This window comes from Halichoerus grypus, chromosome 1 (assembly GCF_964656455.1).
Source record: "Halichoerus grypus chromosome 1, mHalGry1.hap1.1, whole genome shotgun sequence".
In the NCBI taxonomy this organism is placed as follows: Eukaryota; Metazoa; Chordata; class Mammalia; order Carnivora; family Phocidae; genus Halichoerus; species Halichoerus grypus.
The window spans coordinates 200,145,271-200,163,295 of NC_135712.1; the positions used below are offsets into that span (position 1 = coordinate 200,145,271).

At 43.3% G+C, this 18,025-nt stretch overlaps 1 protein-coding gene and 1 non-coding gene across 3 annotated transcripts in view; one reads left to right on the top strand and one right to left on the bottom strand.

The window, feature by feature from the left end:
• Positions 1–2,978: 2,978 nt before the first annotated feature.
• Positions 2,979–18,025, top strand: part of SCAP (SREBF chaperone) — a 68,763-nt gene continuing 53,716 nt past the window's right edge. For both annotated transcript variants that reach the window (XM_036078799.2, XM_078078718.1), the window contains exon 1: positions 2,979–3,150. The gene's annotated coding sequence lies outside the window, so the exon portion shown is untranslated. The remainder of the gene's footprint in view (positions 3,151–18,025) is intronic.
• On the bottom strand, positions 10,824–10,926 carry LOC118527220 (U6 spliceosomal RNA). The gene has a single exon (XR_004913012.1). It is a non-coding gene; the product is annotated as a U6 spliceosomal RNA (small nuclear RNA).

An 18,025-nucleotide genomic window follows, 5' to 3' on the forward strand; every position in this document is an offset into this window, starting at 1 on the left:
GGCGCCCTGCTCCTCAAGAGGCCTGCTTCTCCCTCTCCCACTCCCCCAGCTTGTGTTCCCTTTCTCGCTGTGTCTCTCTCGGTCAAATAAATAAAAAAAAATAATAGGCAAAGATTTGAACAAACATCGCACCCAAGCAGACATGGGATGACCAACAGGCACATAAAAATATGTTCAATATCATTACCCACTAGGGAAATACAAATAAAAACCACCATGAGATGCCACTGTGTAATCACTAAAATGGCTGTAGTGAAAAGATTGACAATTTCAAGGGTTAGCAAGGAGATGGAGAAATTGGGGCCCTCAGGTATTGCTGGTGGGAATGTAAAATGGTGCAGCCACCTTGGAAAACAGTTTGGTAGTTGGTTGTTTGTTTTTAAGATTTTATTTATTTATTTATTTGAGAGAAAGAGAGAGATAACAAGGGAGAGCATGAGCAGGGAGGACAGGAAGAAGCAGGCTCCCTGCTGAGCAAGGAGCCCGACCCCAGGACCCCAGCATCATGACCTGAGCCGAAGGCAGACGCTTAACGACTGAGCCACCCAGGCGCTCCTGTTTGGAAGTTTCTTAACATAGATTTACCATATGACTCAGCCATTCAATTCCCATGTATATACCCAAGAAAAATGAAAGCATAAACACTTGTATGTGGATGTTCACAGCAGTGTTATTCATAATGGCCCAGAAGTGGAAACAAAATATCCATCAACTGATGAATGGATAGACAGACAATAAGCGGTACAGCTCTACAGTGGAATGCTATTTGGCAATTAAAAGGAATGAAGTGCTGCAACATGCTACAACATGGATAAACCTCAAAAACACCATGCCAGACACAAAAGATCTGATAGCACACTATTCCATGGGACTGGCTGTGAGAATGGGAAATGACTCCAGTAGGTTTCTTTTTGGCCGGATGAAAATGTTCTAAGGTTAGAATGTGGTGATGGTTGCACTTCGCGTATACTGGAAATCATTGAATGCTTAAAACAGGTAAAGTTTATTTTAAAAAACCAAGGCTAGGACCCTGATTCCACCACTTAACTCTTCTGTAGTAACAAGCAGCCTCCAAATCCCAGTGCACAGACATATTCTTCATTTAAGTTACATGTTTGGAACTGTGGGTCATTGCTTCCATTCCACTCCATGACCTCTCATTCTGGGACCCAGCTGGAAGGAGCAGTCCCAATGTGGCACTGCTGTCCCCCTGGCTAAGGGAGAGAATGAGAGGCTCATTCTCTCAGCCAGTGGCTCTCAGAGCTTCTGCCAGGCCCATGCAGGTCATGTTCACTCACACTCTGTTGGCCAAAGCCAGACAGGTGGCCAAAGTTGCCAATGGAGAGGGCAGTGCACTCACCCTCCAGGGAGACACCACAGTTGCTCGACAGAGGGCAGGGCTGTGTGTATGATCCGACCACTCACCAAGAAGGGAACAAGGAAATAATCAACTGTAATGACTTTACTCTAGTACTCTCCCCAGGTGCCCTTTCCAAAGTCCCATCTGAAACCAGAAGCCAATCCTGAATACAGGGCAAAATCTTAAAGGCCACTTTAGACCAAGGCCAGTTGTCCCCACTATTGTTTAATTTCCCTCTGACAATAGTGTGGTGGGCAGGGAGAGAGTCAAGACACTGGTGGCCTTGGAGAGGTGGTCCTGAGTCCAGTGGAAATGAATGGGTGTGAAGGAGGGGGTATGTCTCTTTGAAGAAGGCTTAGAAGGGGGCAGGGGGCTGGACCGGCAGAAGGGCCGCTTCTGAGTCCCACCTCGAGTTGTGGCTATGTCTACACCTTATGCCATCCCAGAGCTGCGGCCTCTGAGGGCAGGAGCAGGGTCTGCCTGGGGTGGGTGCGGCTGAGCTGAGTGTGCCCAGGGCAGCGGGGTTGGGGCGGGGCTGATCCCTGACACTCGAGACCCGGTCCCTTGAGGGCGAGGGATTGCGATCGAGGTCCCTGAGTGCGGACCCCGGGCAGTCTCAGCGCGTAGCATCCCGGGTTGGCCAGCGCTGGGGGGGCCGGGACCCGTGTCCCCACAGCGGGTGAAGCCCCCCTCCGTTCCCCTTGTATGAGACCCAGTAAGGAGACCTCCTTCGGGGTTTTCGGGATGCTCAGATAAGTGCTCAGCTCAGCACCCGGCAGAGTAAACGCTCAGTGGATGCAGCTATGCGATTCCAACAAAGACACAGTCCGTGTAAAATGGTTAAATGCCCGTCGGAGAATGGGAAAATCCCAAAACCCTAAATCTGCAACCCAGATATATCCACCCACTACACATCAGCAGCACCCAGACCCTTCCTTCTCTGTGGATGGCTTTCAATAAAAATGAGATCGTACTCTACAGTTCATTTTGAACCATCTTTCAGGAACAGGTTTCAACATCAGTAAGTATTCATAAAACTTGTCCTTTAGAAAGGCTGTAGGGAGGGTGCCTGGGTGGCTCAGTTGGTTGGGCGACTGCCTTCGGCTCAGGTCATGATCCTGGAGTCCCGGGATCGAGTCCCACATCGGGCTCCCCGCTCAGTGGGGAGTCTGCTTCTCCCTCTGACCCTCCCCACTCTTGTGCTCTCTCTCTCTCAAATAAATAAATCTTTTAAAAAAAAAAGGCTGTAGGGAAATGGACAGAATTTATTCGATCCATCTGTATTTGTTGTGCATCTGTATTGTTGTTTTTAATTTTTTGCTGTTTTAAACGGGGACCTAGGCATCTTGCGCACGTTCTTGGTAATTCTCCGGGAGGTGCTGTCAAGTCCCGGTGCGGTCCACAGGGCCCTGCCCCATCTTCAAGCCCCGCCCCTCCCAGGACCGCCACCTCTCCCTCCCTCCGGGTGGCGTGGCGGGCGTCCGCCAGGGGGCGAGCGGGAGCCACGGGCGGGGCTCGACTACGCATGTGCGCGCCGCTGGAGCACGTGCGGGGGGCGGTGAGGGCGGGAGGGGAAAGGTAGGAGGTGAGAGGTGAAGGGGCGGAGAGCTGCGCCGGCGCCGGGCGGCCGGGAGAGAGAGGGCGGGCACCACGCACCGGACCGCGGGCCGGGAGCGCGCACGCCGCGCCCCGCCTTCGCCGCTGCCGCCGCCGCCTCCGCCGCCGCCACCGCCGCCGCCGCCGCCAGCGCCGCCGCCGCCGCCGCCGCCTGGGAGCTGCTGCCGCCACAGGTACCGCCGCGCGTGTCCCCACGGCGCCTGTCCGCGGGCCCCGGCTCGGGCCTCCGGCCGCGCGGCCCCGGGAGGTCGGGGGTGGGGGCCGCCGGGGACACGGGCGCGCGGGCGTGGGCGCTGTCCAGCAGCCGTGCGGGCCGGGAGACCGCACGCAGCCCAGAGAGGGGGCCGGGCCGCCGCGTCCCCACCCCCACCCCGGCCGCGCCCCCGCCGGCGCCCTCGTGTCCCCACCCAGCTTCTGGCCCCGGGTGACCACTGCCGGGAGACGGGGTCGCGCCGCGGCGGCCCCTGGCCCGGCGTCCCCGGGAAGCCGCCGCTTCTAGAACCTGCTTTGGAGCTGTCTGGGTTTTCCAGAGTGCGGGGGAGAGCATGCTGTCCACTCCTGCCGCTTTTGGGCTGTCTGGTTTTGAGGCAACACGTAGCTGCTTTGCTGGGTTTTGCTTGGCTTCTAGTTTTGCGCAAGCCCAAACTTTGCTCACTCACGTTTAGTGTGTTGCCTTGTGTTTGTTACCTCAATATATCATAGGGGATTATAATGTCACGGTGGCACGAGTTGCAGGGAGCCTGTACGGTTTGAAGCGCAAAGTTGCACAGGTGGAAAGGCTGTTGGCCGGAGGGGGCGGAGGGTCCCTGCGGGGGGTCCCTGCGGGGGCTCCAGGAGTTCCCCTTCGTTGCTACTTGCTCTCCCACCTTCGGTGGTGACAAAGCTGCGTGATTAAACTCTTTCTGGGGATTTTGTAATAATTCTTGTGAAGAAGACCTAGGAAAGTTTTCCTTAATGATGTTAGTTTTGTGTGTGTTTTATCTGACCAGATCTCTTTTGGAGTTTGGTTATAGGGTGTCTTATTGGTGTGCTGCTGTCTCAGGATATCTTGCTAATGATTGAAGCTAGGGTCAAGAATGTCTGGTTAGTGTTCCTGAGTGATGCTTAACGGATGAACTTTTTCTTTTTTATTCCTTTTTTTTGTGGTGCCATTTAAAAAATTTTTTGGAGTGTAGTTGTTACACTCCAATGTTACATTATTTTCAGATGGACAACAGTGATTCAACTGCTCTGTACATTATGTTCAGGACAAGAGTAGTTACCATCTGACCTGTATTTTTTTTCTATGGTGGAGCCCAACTGGGGGCTTGAACTCATGACCCTGAGATCAAAACCTGAGCTGATACAAGAGTCAGCTGCTCAACTGACTGAGCCACCTGGGCCCATGTGACCTGTATCTTTTTAAGTATGTTAATATAGTTTGGGTTTTAGGTGTTTTACACATTTGCAGCATTCCCAGTAGGCACGTGATGTAAAAAACAAAATATATGTATAAATGTATCTTCATAGTTATTCTTTTGGTCATAGATTGAAAGAATTACTTCTCATTTATTATGAACTAATCTGGTATTTGAGAGCTCTCTCCTTTCTTTTGCTGTTGCGCAAAAACAGCACCTCTCCTGAGGTCTCCACGTGCTTTATAATCATTGGTGTGGCCGCCCCCGATCCCCATCATCTAGACTAGTTTACTGTTGTGAGGTGGATATAAAGTCTACTCCTAGTTTATGACTAAAAGATGGGGGCAGAAAGATGATGAATTGCCTGAGGTCATATATGAGCAAGTAAACTGTCCAGTTGGGAAGCAAACCATGCCTGTGGGGTTCAGTACTCATGCATTTATTAATGTTTGGTGGCAGACTTTAGGGAGGCTTACTCTTTTAGTTATCTAGCCATGCACATGAATGTGTCCTGAGGACCCTGGAATTACACTTAGGTTTATGTGCTGTTTGTTTACTCTCACCATTGGTAGCCCTTTGCTGTGGCCACGGTTAGTTATATTGGCTCTCACAGGTATTTTGTATACGGTTTATGTTATCACTTCCATTTGAACAGATGAAAAGACTGCCCCTTAGAGCGAAGCTGGGTTTCCAGGGTCACCCAGCTTGTAAGTAGTGGATTAGGCCTTCAAACCAGATCTGCCAGACTCTACCACCTGAGGTACTTCCACTGTAACTCGCTTCCTGAGTTGGCTGATGAAACAAAGTCCAGGTGGCTTTTTTTTTTTTTGCCACCTGAAGTAGTGGGTAAAATATTTATTGAACACCTGTGCTGTCTAGGTGTACTGTGCTAGGTGCTCTAATAATAGCTTATCTCACTTAATCATCATAGTAACCAGGTGAGATATTATTGTCACCCCTCCCCCCCCTTTAATGATGAGTTTTACAGATGTTACCTGACTGGTCCTGGGTCACCTCCTGAGTTAGAGGCAGAGCCCAGGTGCAAACCCAGGTTTGCTTGACAATAGAGTCCATGCTTTTATGCTCGTCTCGCACCTCCTGGCCTCACAGTCTTCTCCTGTTGCCCATTGGCAGGTGAGAGGTAGCAGAAGAAGGTGACGGGGTGAAGGGAAGAAGCCAGCATCACAGATCCAAGTCAGAGATGTGGAACTCAGGAAGGAGACAGCAGTGGGCAGGGGCGCTGCCTGAGGACGCTTGTGGGGGTGCTGGGCCATTCCTGAGCTTTACAGTGGAGTCCAAAGACGGGGGGTGTGCATCCATCAAGAGTGCATGGAGGTCTCAGGGAAATAAAATCAAAACTGATCTTTGTTTTTATTTTAGCTTTACTTAATTTTTATTAGATTATTTTATAATGTATACTATATATTACAGTGGTACATACATATATATGAATATGCATATATTGGGACATATACTCAAATTCTTGTTGGGGATGCAATCAAAAAACATTTGGAAACCACGGATTTATTTGATATTTAGCATTTGTATCAAATATGTAAGGTGTTGTGCTAACCATTTGTTCCTGCATTGGAAGTTTAGTGAAGTTCATTGTAATTCCACATAATCAGGGAGAAGAGTATTTCATATTTTTTTTAAACTTTTAATTTATTTGAGAGAGAGATTGTGCGCACAAGGAGGGGAGGGGCAAAGGGAGAAGCCAGCTCCCCGCTGAGCCAGATGTAGGGCTCCATCCCAGGAGATCATGAGATATCTGAGATCTGAGATCATGACCTGAGCGGAAGGCAGATGCTTAACCGACTGAGCCACCCAGGTGCCCCAAGAATGGTATTTCATATTAATAACCAATTATAAATTATTTTAAAAATTTCAGTCACAATTTTGTGAAAGAGGATCTAGTATTTTAATAGTCTTTATGTCTCAAGCAGCAGTCTTAAGTTTGGAGCTATAATGACTGATATATCCCTTTTGAAATTAAAATTTTGTTGAACCTCGGGCGCCTGAGTGGCTCAGTTGTTGAGCGTCTGCCTTCGGCTCGGGTCATGATCCCAGGGTCCTGGGATTGAGCCCCGCATCGGGCTCCCTGCTCAGCGGGAAGCCTGCTCTCCCTCTCCCACTCCCGCTGCTTGTGTTCCTGTTCTCGCTATCTCTGTCTCTGTCAAATAAATAAATAAAATCTTTTAAAAAAATAAATAAATAAAATTTTGTTGAACCTCTTCTATTTTAAACCTGTTAATGTCAGTCAGAAATAAGAGAGACTAAAATAATCAGTTAACGTAAATGTGGTAGTTGTAATAGTCATATTTGTGCTGTTAACTTTATTTATTTATTTTTAAGATTTTATTTATTTATTTGACAGAGAGAGACACAGAGAGAGAGGAAACACAAGCAGGGGGAGTGGGAGAGGGAGAAGCAGGCTTCCTATGGAGCAGAGAGCCCGACGCGGGTCTCGATCCCAGGACCCTGAGATCATGACCCGAGCCGAAGGCAGACGCTTAACGACTGAGCCACGCAGGTGCCCCTGTGCTGTTAACTTTAGAGTATTTGCAAATCTTAGATGGTATTTAGATATATTGAAATTCCAAATACGTTGATTCTTTACAAACTAGATTTGATTTTCTTCAGGTCACTCCACAGCAGTGGTTGGTACGTTGTATCAAAATAAGCAATTCCAGAATTCTACCTAACTTAAAAAATATCTTTAAATTCTCTTCCAGCTTATTTCACAATTGAATAGATTAGTGTTTGTTCAGGAGTTCAGGTTAAAATAACAGAAAGGGATTTGAGCAAGAAACATATTCTCCTCGCTAGACACATGAGACATTATTCATACCAGTGGTTCTCAGGCTTTAGTGTGAATTAGAATCACCTTGTTTTAATCCTACTTCACTAGAGTCTCTGACTCTGTAGGTCAGAGATAGGCCTTGGAATTTGAATTTCAAGCAAGTTCTCAGGCTGCTGCTGCTGGTCTACGGAACCATGAGCCATGGCTCCATATAAGCGCACCTAAAACCAGAGCACGATGCCAGTACTTAAATGTTTCACACTGAATCCCATCAGCATCAGTCAGTCGGATATTATAGTTTTGCCAAGTACATAACTGGCTCTTGTTTTTAGACAGTTCCCCTTATTTTTAAATGATGTCATAATTAAGATTTCATTCTCAGTGATATCACTATTTATATTTTTTTGCTGCAATACTATATTTCTAAATTTCTCGAGGAGTTAGAGGTGTTTTTTGTTTTTGTTTTTGTTTTTAATACCAGTTGTCCGTGTTGAAGAACAATTAATAGGCAGGGGTGCACATGCACAGTTTTTATCTATAATCACAGTGGTGACCACTAGCAGGCTTCATTCTTGCTCATTCTCTTGTTCCCTCTCTTTATAATGGGATCATACTGTTTTGTATCCATTTTCTGTTATGTGTAAACATCTTTTTCTGTAAAACACTATTCTGGAACATTTTTGTTTTTTTAAAACTTAAAATCTCATTTATTTCTACATTTCCCAAAAACTTGATTCTTTGAGCAGCTTGTTGTGTTTGGCTGTGGGCTTGGGTTGCACCTTTCAGAAGACTGCACTATCACTCAGAAAGTCTCCATTCGTGGTCCTCCCTTAGTAGTCTTCAGTATCCCCCTGCTCTCATGATCTTCCCCAAGCTGGCCTACCCAGCCCTTCTTCCCTACCAGCTCACGTTGATGCCGCCTCATCTCCATGGGTGATGAGGTCCCTTCTTCCAGTCTGAGCCCTGGTTGGGTTTGGACAGGCATTCTAATTTGTCATCCCTGCGACAGTGACTGTTGGAAACACCAAGACCTGCCTTTAGCAAGCAACAGAGAATGTTGCATCTCATTTCTGTCAGGAAGGATAATCTTGAATTCTTCTCCCAGATACCATCCGAAGCTCAACTGAGAGAAAGAACATTCATCAGACTGTGCTGGAAGGTGTTTTAATGCTTATGTTCCAGGCAGTGTTCCAGACTCAGTGTCTTTGAGTGAAGCCAGATCATTAGGAAGCAGCATAATTCTGGCCCCTCTTCCAGCTTTTTAGTAAACTGACTTTGCATGGCCCCATCAGCTTGCATTGAGATCTGTCTGAGGAGTCCCCAAGAAAATCTGTGAGGCCAATTAGAATTTCTTCAGGTTCAGTGCCTGGAGTGACTGTGCCTCTCCTAAGCCACTGCTTTGATTTTGTCTAAAGTATACCGTGAACTATGTCAATAATGTTTCCCTCTTTGCGTTGGCTATTAGGGAGCTCAGAGTCCCGTTTGTATTCAGAGTTCTATGGCTTGTGCTTTTAAGATTACTTTTGGCTTATAATGTTCTGTTTAATGGCTAGTTATTTTGCTCTTTCAGATTTTACCATAAAATGTAGAACACATTTCATCCCTGTTCTAAAGATTACTGTGGTTATATTGTAACCAAACACGTATTCCCATCCTATTTCCTTTTTTCCACTTGAATTCCTCCTAGCCCTGTCTTCCCCCGCCTCCTCCTGTGTACTCATTCTTTGTTGTTGTTGTTTAATCCTTCTATTGTGGTAAATACACATAAAACTTACCATGTTAATAATTTTAACTGTACAGTTGAATGGTATTAAATACATACATAATGTGCAACCGTCACAATCATGGTCACAATCATCCTTCTCCGTTTCTCTTTTCATCTTGCAACACTGAAACTCCGTACCCATTTAACACTAACTCCCATTCCCTCCTTCCCCCTGCCCCTGGCAACCACCATTCTACTTCCTATCTATGATTTTGTCTACTCTAAGTACCTCATGTGAGTGGAATCATATGGTATTTGTCTTTTTGTAACTGGCGTGTTTCATTTAGCATGATGTCCTCATGGTTTATCCATGTTGTAGCATGTGTTAGAATTTCCTTCCTTTTTAAAGCTGAATAATAGTCCGTGGAATTTATATATCACATTTTGTTTATCCATTTATCCATGATGGTCATTTGTGTTGTTTCTACCTTTTGGCTAGTGTGAATAATGCTGCTGTGGACATGGGTGTACAAATATTTGTTCAAGTTCCTGTTTTGGGTATATACATAAGTGGAATTGATTATATGGTAATTCTATGATTAATTTTTTAAGGCACCACCATACTGTTTTCCACGGTGTTTCACAGTCTCACCAGCAATGCACAAGGGTTCCAATTTCTCTACATCCTTGCCAACACTTGTTATTTTCTGTTTTGTTTTGTTTTGTTTTTGTTTTTTGATGGTAGCCATCCTAGTGGGTGTGAGATGGTATCTCATTGTAGTTTTGATTTGCATTTCCCTAATGGGTAGTGATGTTGAGCATCTTTTCATGTGCTTGTTAGCCATTGGTGTATCTTTGGAGAAATGTTTATTCAAGTCCTTTGACCAGGTTTACATCAGATTGTTTTTTGTTGCTGTTGAGTCTTAGGAGTTCTCTATGTATTCTGGATAGTAATCCCTTTATCAGATACTTGATTTGTAAGTATTTTCTGTGTGCTGCCTTTTTATTCTGTTGATAGTGTCTTTGGATGCACACAATTTAAAAATTTTTATGAAGTCCAGTTTGTTTTTTTCTCTTTTGTTGCCTGTGTTCTTGGTGTCATATCCAAGAAATCATTGCTAAGTCCAATGTCATTGAAGCTTTTGCCCTATTTTTTTTTTTTTTTATTTGACAGAGACAGACACAGCGAGAGAGGGAACACAAGCAGGGGGAGTGGGAGAGAGAGAAGCAGGCTTCCCGCGGAGCAGGGAGCCTGATGTGGGGCTCGATCCCAGGACCCTGGGATCATGACCTGAGCCGAAGGCAGACGCTTAACGACTGAGCCACCCAGGCGCCCCCCCCTTTTTTTTTTTAAGTAATCTCTGCACTCAGTGCAGGGCTTGAACTCATGACCCTGTGATCAAGATTTGCATGCTGTACCTGCTGAGCCAGCCAGGCATCCCCTGCCCTGTGTTTTCTTACAAGAATTTTACAGTTTTCCGTCTTAAGTTTAGGTTTTTGAACTTTTTTTTTTTTTTAATAATTTCTACACCCAAAGTGGGGCTCAAACTCACAACCCTCAGATCAAGAATCACATGCTCTTCCATCTGAGCCAACCAGGCACCCCAGGTCTTTGAACCTTGTGTATTCAATCTTGCTAAATTTTGTAAGGGGATAAATTCTTTTTTCTCTTTTGGCACATTCTGAAGGACTTCCTTGTTTATGAATGTTCATTGTGGTAAAATTCAAATATATACAAAAGCAGAGAGCAGTGAGCCTTTGTGTGTCTATCACTCAGTTATATCTGTCATTAACTCGTTAACTCAGGGCACACTTGCTTCATCTATATCCTCTTCTCTTCCCCTTTTTATATTTTTCTTTTTTTTCTTTCTAAATTATTTGATGAATTTTTTTGTGCTAAAATACACATAACAAAATTTACCATTTTAACCATTTAAAAAAAAATATATGGAATGCTTCACAAATTTGTGTGTCATCCTTGCGCAGGGGTCATGCCAGTCTTCTGTTGTTTCAGTTTTAGTATGTGTGCTGCCGAAGTGAGCACCATTTTAACCATTTTTAAGTGTACCATTCAGTGGCATCAGATAGATTCACAGTGTTATACAACCATCTCCACTGTCCATTTCCAGAAGGTTTTCATCATTCCAAACAGAAACTCTGTACTCATTAAACAGCTTCTCATTCTCCCCTCCCCCCAACTCCTGGCAACCACTATTCTACTTTCTGTCTCTGAATTTGCGCATTCTAGGTCCCTCGTATAAGTGGAATCATATTGTGCTTGTCCTTTTGTACGTGGCTTATTTCACTTAACACGGTGTTTTCAGTGTTCCTCCATGTTGTAGCATGTATCAGAATCTCATTCCTTTTTCAGGTCAAATAATATTCTATTGTATGTATATCCACATTTTACTTATCCCTTCATCTGTCAGTGAACATTTGGATTATTTCTACCTTTGGCCTGTTGTGAATAATGCTGTTATAAACATGAGTGTACAGGTATCAGTTCCAATCCGTACTTTCAGTTCTTTGCATATATACCCAGGGGAGGAATTGCTGGATCATTCGGTAATTCTGTGTTTCACTTTTTGAGGAACTGCCAAACTATTTCCCACAGCAGCTGCCCCATTTTATAGTCTATCAGTAATGCACAAGAGTTCCCAGTTGCTCCACATCCTTACCAACACTCATTTCCCATTTTCATTTGTTAGTTTTTATTTTTTAATAAGAGCCATCCTAGTAGTTGTGAAGTGGTATCTCATTAGGGCTTTAATTTGCATTTCCCTAATGATTAGTGATGTTGGGCATTTTTTTATGTGCCTATTGGCCATCTGTATATCTTCTGTAGAGAAATGTCTGTTCAAGTCCTTTGCCCATTTTTGAATAGGGTTGTTTGTTTTTTTGTTGCCAGGTTATAAAAGTTCTTTATTCTGAATATTAATTCTTTATTAGATATGATTTGCAAATACTTTTTTCCATTCTGTGGGTTGTCTTTTCACTCTGTTGAAAGTTTCCTTTGTTGCACAAAAATTATTAATTTTTTGAGGTCCAGTTTGTCTGTTTTTTTGTGTTTTTTTGCCTGTGTTTTTGGTGTCATATCCAAGAAGTCCTTTTTAAATCCACTGTCATGAAGCTTTTACCCTACTTTCTTTTAAGAGTTTTATAGTTTTTGGGATGCCTGGGTGGCTCGGTCGGTTAAGCATCTGTCTTCAGCTCAGTGGGGTCCTGGGATCAAGCCTTGTGTGGGCTCACTGCTCAGTGGGAAGCCTGCTTCTCCCTCTCCTCTCCCTGCTCATGCTTTCTCTCTCGTTCTCTCTCTCAAATAAGTAAAATAAAATTTTAAAAAAAGAGTTTTTTAGTTTTAGCTCTTTGTTTAGGTCTTTGATGCATTTTGAATTTTTGTATGTGATGTAAGGGTTCAACTTAACTGTTTTGCATAGTGGCTCTCCAGTTTTCCCAGCACCATTTGTTGAAAAGATTGTGCCAAGGAGAAGGGCTCCAGGTGAACCTAATCTTTTCTCTCTTGTTTGCAGTTCTTCCCCTCACAAACAGTGCTTTTGCACATCTGTGTTGGGAATGGAACCATTTTCTGTGCAGCATTTGTATTAAAAGCTCTGGAGACAGTAATAAAAAAGAGACTCATCACACCCCCACTTTGGGGTAAGCTGTCAAGAACCATGGTGCTCTCCAGGAGGCCACACATCTGTCAGGAAGCCAGGCGAGGGGCCTCCGTGCTGTGTGGATGTGGATGAGGCCGCCCCTGTGTAGCTGGGAGCCGGTGGCTGGCCCTAGCCAGGCTCCTGTCAGCACCTGCTGGGACTGAGACTTAGGCCACACTCTGTCTGGGCCAGAGCTCTTGTGAAATGACAGGGCTGCCCCATTGGGCTCTTGGGTTGTTTCTAGCCTTTTTTTTTTTAAAGATTTATTTATTTATTTTAGAGAGAAAGTGGGCGAGTGGGGGTGGGACAGAGGGAGGGAGAGAGAGAATCTCAAGCAGACTGCCCGCTGAGCATGGGGCATGGAGCCTGCCATGGGTCTCTCCCAACCCTGAGAACATGACCTGAGCTGAAATCAAGAGTTGGACACTTAACCGACTGAGCCACCCAGACGCCCCTGTTTCTAGCTTTAGAACAAATTCTTTTCCCATATTCTTAGCAGGAGTCAGTTCAGTCTCTTTGTTAGTCATTCCTGCCCAGTTCAAGAGGGAATAAGAATGTAGGTAGCTGGCATTGTGGAAGAAAATCTTTAATATATTTGTTGATGTCCAATTGTGAAGAGGGTCAGCATTATGTACTTGGTTATTTGTGATGACCATCACAACCAGTTAATATAATTTTGTCTTCCCTTCAATCTGGATGTTGCTGTGCCATCCCAATGATTATTTTGTTTAAGGTTTTATTTATTTATTTGAGAGAGCATGCGCGCATAGCGTAAGAGCCACAAGCCGGGGGAGCCAGCAGGGGGAGCAGCAGGTAGGGGGAGGGAGGGGGCTCAATCCCAGGACTCCCAGGTCATGACCCGAGCCGAAGGCAGATGCTTAACCGAATGAGCCACCCAGGCACCCCCAATGATTATTCTAAATGTGGCAGTAATCATCGTCTTGAATATATGTATTTTCATGCTTCAAGTTCTCTGAAATCAGCTTTCATTCATGAACTGAAACTTCTTTCTCTTTTTAGTATTCTTAATTTGTTCTGCTGGGCATTCTTCTGGCTTATTTGGCTAATTTTGATGCTTACAGAAGCAGAATTTCCTGTCCTAATCATTGGTCCACTTTACAAAGCAACTTTCGGAAAATCTTTCCTCCAAGGATGAACTGTTTACACCAGTGGACTAGTTTAGCATAGTGAACAGACCTGCAGTGACTTTCCGCTCGGCACCAAATGAGGTGCTGCGTGCTCTAGGGAACACAGAGGTGATTCAGCAGTGACCTTTTTCCCAAAGAAACCACAGTCAATCAGAGGAGGCTGAAAGTTTCAGAATGAACACAGGCATGATGGAAATCCACAGTTACAGAAGCTCAGAGAAGAAGGCTGCTGCTTTTACAGGGAAGCATTCATTATTTTTAATTTTAGCTTTTCACTGCAATAATAGATTCATGTGGCATAAAATTCAAAAGGAACAACAGAGTATACATGGGAAAGTTTCCCTTCCATCTTGCCCCTGGCCACCACATCCTCTCCCCAGAGGCAGCCAGTGTTACCAGTTCTCCAGTATCTGTTCAGGGATGTTCTTTGCATAATACAGACAAACACACAGAGAGCTCTTTTCTTTTACATGAAAGTAGCGCACTATATCCCTTGCTTTTTTCTGTTTGTGATAGTTCATTATCAATACATAAGAGCTTTTTCATTGTCTTTCACAACTGGATAATATTCCATTGTCAGGATGTACCTTTATTTAGCCAGAGCTCCGTTGATGGACATATAAGGTGTTGTAAATTTTGCTAGTGCAGAAACACTGGACTGCTGGGTTGGTGAGTATGTGCTTTTGTAAAATTGTTAGCTCTTACCAGAAAGACCTCTGTAGAGGTTTTGTCCACCTGTGCTCCTTAGCTGTGTGTGGCTGTGCCTGTTTATCCACACCCTCACCAGCACTGTGATAGCACACGGTTTGATCTTTGCCAGTTTGATAGGGGGAAAAAATTATTTCTTTGTGTATATTTTTTCTTCCAAAACTTAGTTTACCCTATAGAAAAGTAAAGAGAGTAATAGAGTGAACACTCATATCAGGGGTTGTTTGAATTTGTAGCACTCCTGTTGCTATAAGGTTGAAGGACCATTTCCATTTTCTTTGCCTATTTTTCTTTAGGGCTTTGGTGTTTTTAACGTTGATTTTGTAAAAATGGTTTATATATGAAGGAACTTAGCACTTTTTGGTGATATAAATTGTAGTTATATTTTTCCAGATTGTTATTTCTCTTTTTATTTAGGATGGTTTTGTCATAAAAAAAAAAAATTGGTTCTGGGGCACCTGGGTGGCTCAGTCGTTAAGCGTTTGCCTTTGGCTCAGGTCATGATCCCAGGGTCCTGGGATCAAGCCCCGCATCGGGCTCCCTGCTCAGCGGGGAGCCTGCTTCTCCCTTTCCCACTCCGCCTGCTTGTGTTCCCTCTCACTGTGTCTCTCTCTGTCAAATAAATAAATAAAATCTTTTTAAAAAATTGGTTCTTTATTGGGTCATTCATTGAACTTTTAAGGCTTCTAGGTTCTCTGTCGTACCTAGAAAGATCTTCCCTATTAGAAGAGTATGCAAAATTACCCTATGGTTTCTTAAAGTACTTTTTAAATTTCATTATTTACCTTTATATCTTTTATCCATTTGGAATTTATTTTGGTGAGAAGTGTGAGCCCAACTTAATTTTTTCCCAAATGGCCACCCATTTGTTGCAACACCTTGTAATAAGCAATTCATCTTTCCTCCCAGTTGTTCAAATGTCCTTTACTATATGTGATATACTTTGCCACATGCCATATACATTTGGGTCTATTTCTGGACTCTGTTCTACACATTAATCTGTGTATTTATGTTTGAGTACACATTGTTTTAATTACTCCGGCTTTAGAGCATGTTTTGATATTTGGTGAAGTTAATTATCATTCATTACCTTTAATTTTCAGGACTTTCCTGGCTATGTTTGTTTTTCTATATGAACCTTAAGATAAATCTGCCTGTTTCAGAAAAAATCATTTTTGTTTTTATTGGCTCTGTGTTACATTTTTAGGTTAATGTAGGAAGAATGATATTTAGGTGATGAGTCTTCCCCACTAAGATTGTATGCCTTACTCTTTGCTTGAGTCTTCTTTCATGTCCCTCAGAGTTTGAGCGGTTTCTTGGCATTTCTTGTTAAGTTTATTCTCAGATCTTTTTTCTTTGTTTTTAGTGTTGTTGAAGCATTTTGTCTTCTACCTTCTTGTTGATGATGTATGTGAAGGCACGGATTTCTATATATTAATTTTCACTACCTTATCTGATTATAAAACAGTAAAGGTTTTCAGTTGATTCTCTAGGTATATAAGAATATCATCTGCAAATAATGATCATTTTACTTTTTCTTTTCCAGTTGCACGCCTGTGTATTCTTTCTATCACCTAATTGTGATCACTGGTACCTCCACAGCATAGTAAATGGTGGTAGTGAAGTGCATAGGCTTGTTTGGCCTTTGACTCTGATGGGAATTATTCTAATGTGTTCCTGATGGGCTTGATTTTGGCTTTGGGGTTGAGAAGGATATAAATAGTTGAAGTCTGATCTATCTATCTATCTATCTATCTAAAGTGTATATAATGTAAATGGCAGAATTTCCTTCTTATGGCTGAATAGTATTCCATTGTAAATAATCACTACATCATCTTTATCCATATATCTGTTCACACACAATTAGGGTGTTTCCATAACTTGGCTACTGTGAATAATGTTGCCCTGAACATGGGGATGCAGATAGCTATTCAAGATAATGATTTTGTTCCCTTTGGGTATATGCCCAGAAGTAGGATTGCTAGATTATAAGTTAGTTTGGTTTTTAATTTTTTGAGGAACTTTCATATTGTTTTCCATAATGACTGTACCAATTTATATTTCCACCAACAGTGTACAAGGATTCCCTTTTCTCCACGTCTTTCCCAACACATGTTATCTGTTGTCTTTATATTTTACCTTACTTTATCTTTTAAAGATTTTATTTATTTATTTGACAGAGAGATACAATCAAGAGAAGGAACACAAGCAGGGGGAATGGGAGAGGGAGAAGCAGGCTTCCCGCTGAGCAGGGAGCCCAATGTGGGGCTCGATCCCAGGACCCTGGGATCATAACCTGAGCCGAAGGCAGACACTTAACGACTGAGCCACCCAGGCACCCCTATTTTATTTTTTTAAGTAGGCTTCACGCCCAGCATGGAGCCCAACGTGGGGCCTCAACTCACAATCCTGTCAGTCAGATGCTTAATTGACTGAGCCACCCAGGTGCCCCATCTGTTGTCTGCTTATTTATTTAGTTATTTATTTGGGGGGAGGGCAGAGAGAAAATCTTAAGCAGGCTCCACGTCCAGCATGTGAGCCTGATGCATGGCTTGATCTCCCAACCCTGAGATCATGACCTGAGCTGAAATCAGGAATTGAGGATGCTTAACCAGCTGAGCCACCCAGGCACCCCCATGTTGTCTTTTTAAATAAAAGCCATCCTAACAGGTGTGAGGTAGTTTTGATCTGCATTTCCTTGATGATTAGGGTGTTGAGTACCTTTTCATGTACCTGTTGACCATTTTTATGTCTTCTTTGTAGCTATTAACAAATTATTTTAGCTGTAGTTATTTTTAGTAATTTTTGTCTCTTAACCTTTATACTAGAGTTAAGTGATTAACACACCACCATATTACAGTATTAGGGTATTCTGAATTTGACTGTACTTGCCTTTACCCAGTGAATATTTTCATGTTACTAATTAATGTCCTTCCATGTCAGGTTGAAGAACTCCTTTCAGCATTTGTTGTAAAGCAGGTGTAGTGGTGATGAACTCTGAGCTTTTGTTTATCCATGAAAGTCTTTATCTCTCCTTCATTTCTGAAGGACAACTTGGCTGGGTAAAAAGTATTCTTGGTTGGCAGTTTTTACTTGGCAACACTTTGTGGGTTTTTTTGCTTTTTGTTTTAAGTTTTTGTTTGAGTCACTGGTGCTCATCATGACAAGTGCACCCCTTAATCCCCATCACCTATTTCACCCATACCCCCAACCCCCTCCCCTCTGGTAACCATCAGTTTGTTCTCTATAGTTAAGAGTCTGTTTCTTGGTTTGTCTCTCTCTCTCTTTTTTTTCCCCCTTTGCTCCTTTGTTTTGTTTCTTAAATTCCACATATGAGTGAAATCATATGGTATTTGTCTTTCTTTGACTGACTTATTTCACTCAGCATTATGCTTTCTGCTCCATCCATGTTATTGCAAATGGCAGGATTTCACTCTTTTTAATATGTTTTAGACTAGTTTTATGTTTAGTTTAGACATTTAGACATTTCCATTGCATGTATATACCACATCTTCTTTATCCATTCATCTGTCGACAGACACTCAGGCTGCTTCCATATCTTGGCTATTGTAAATAATGCTGCTATAAAAATGGGGTTGCATATATCCCTTTGAATTAGTGTTTTTGTATT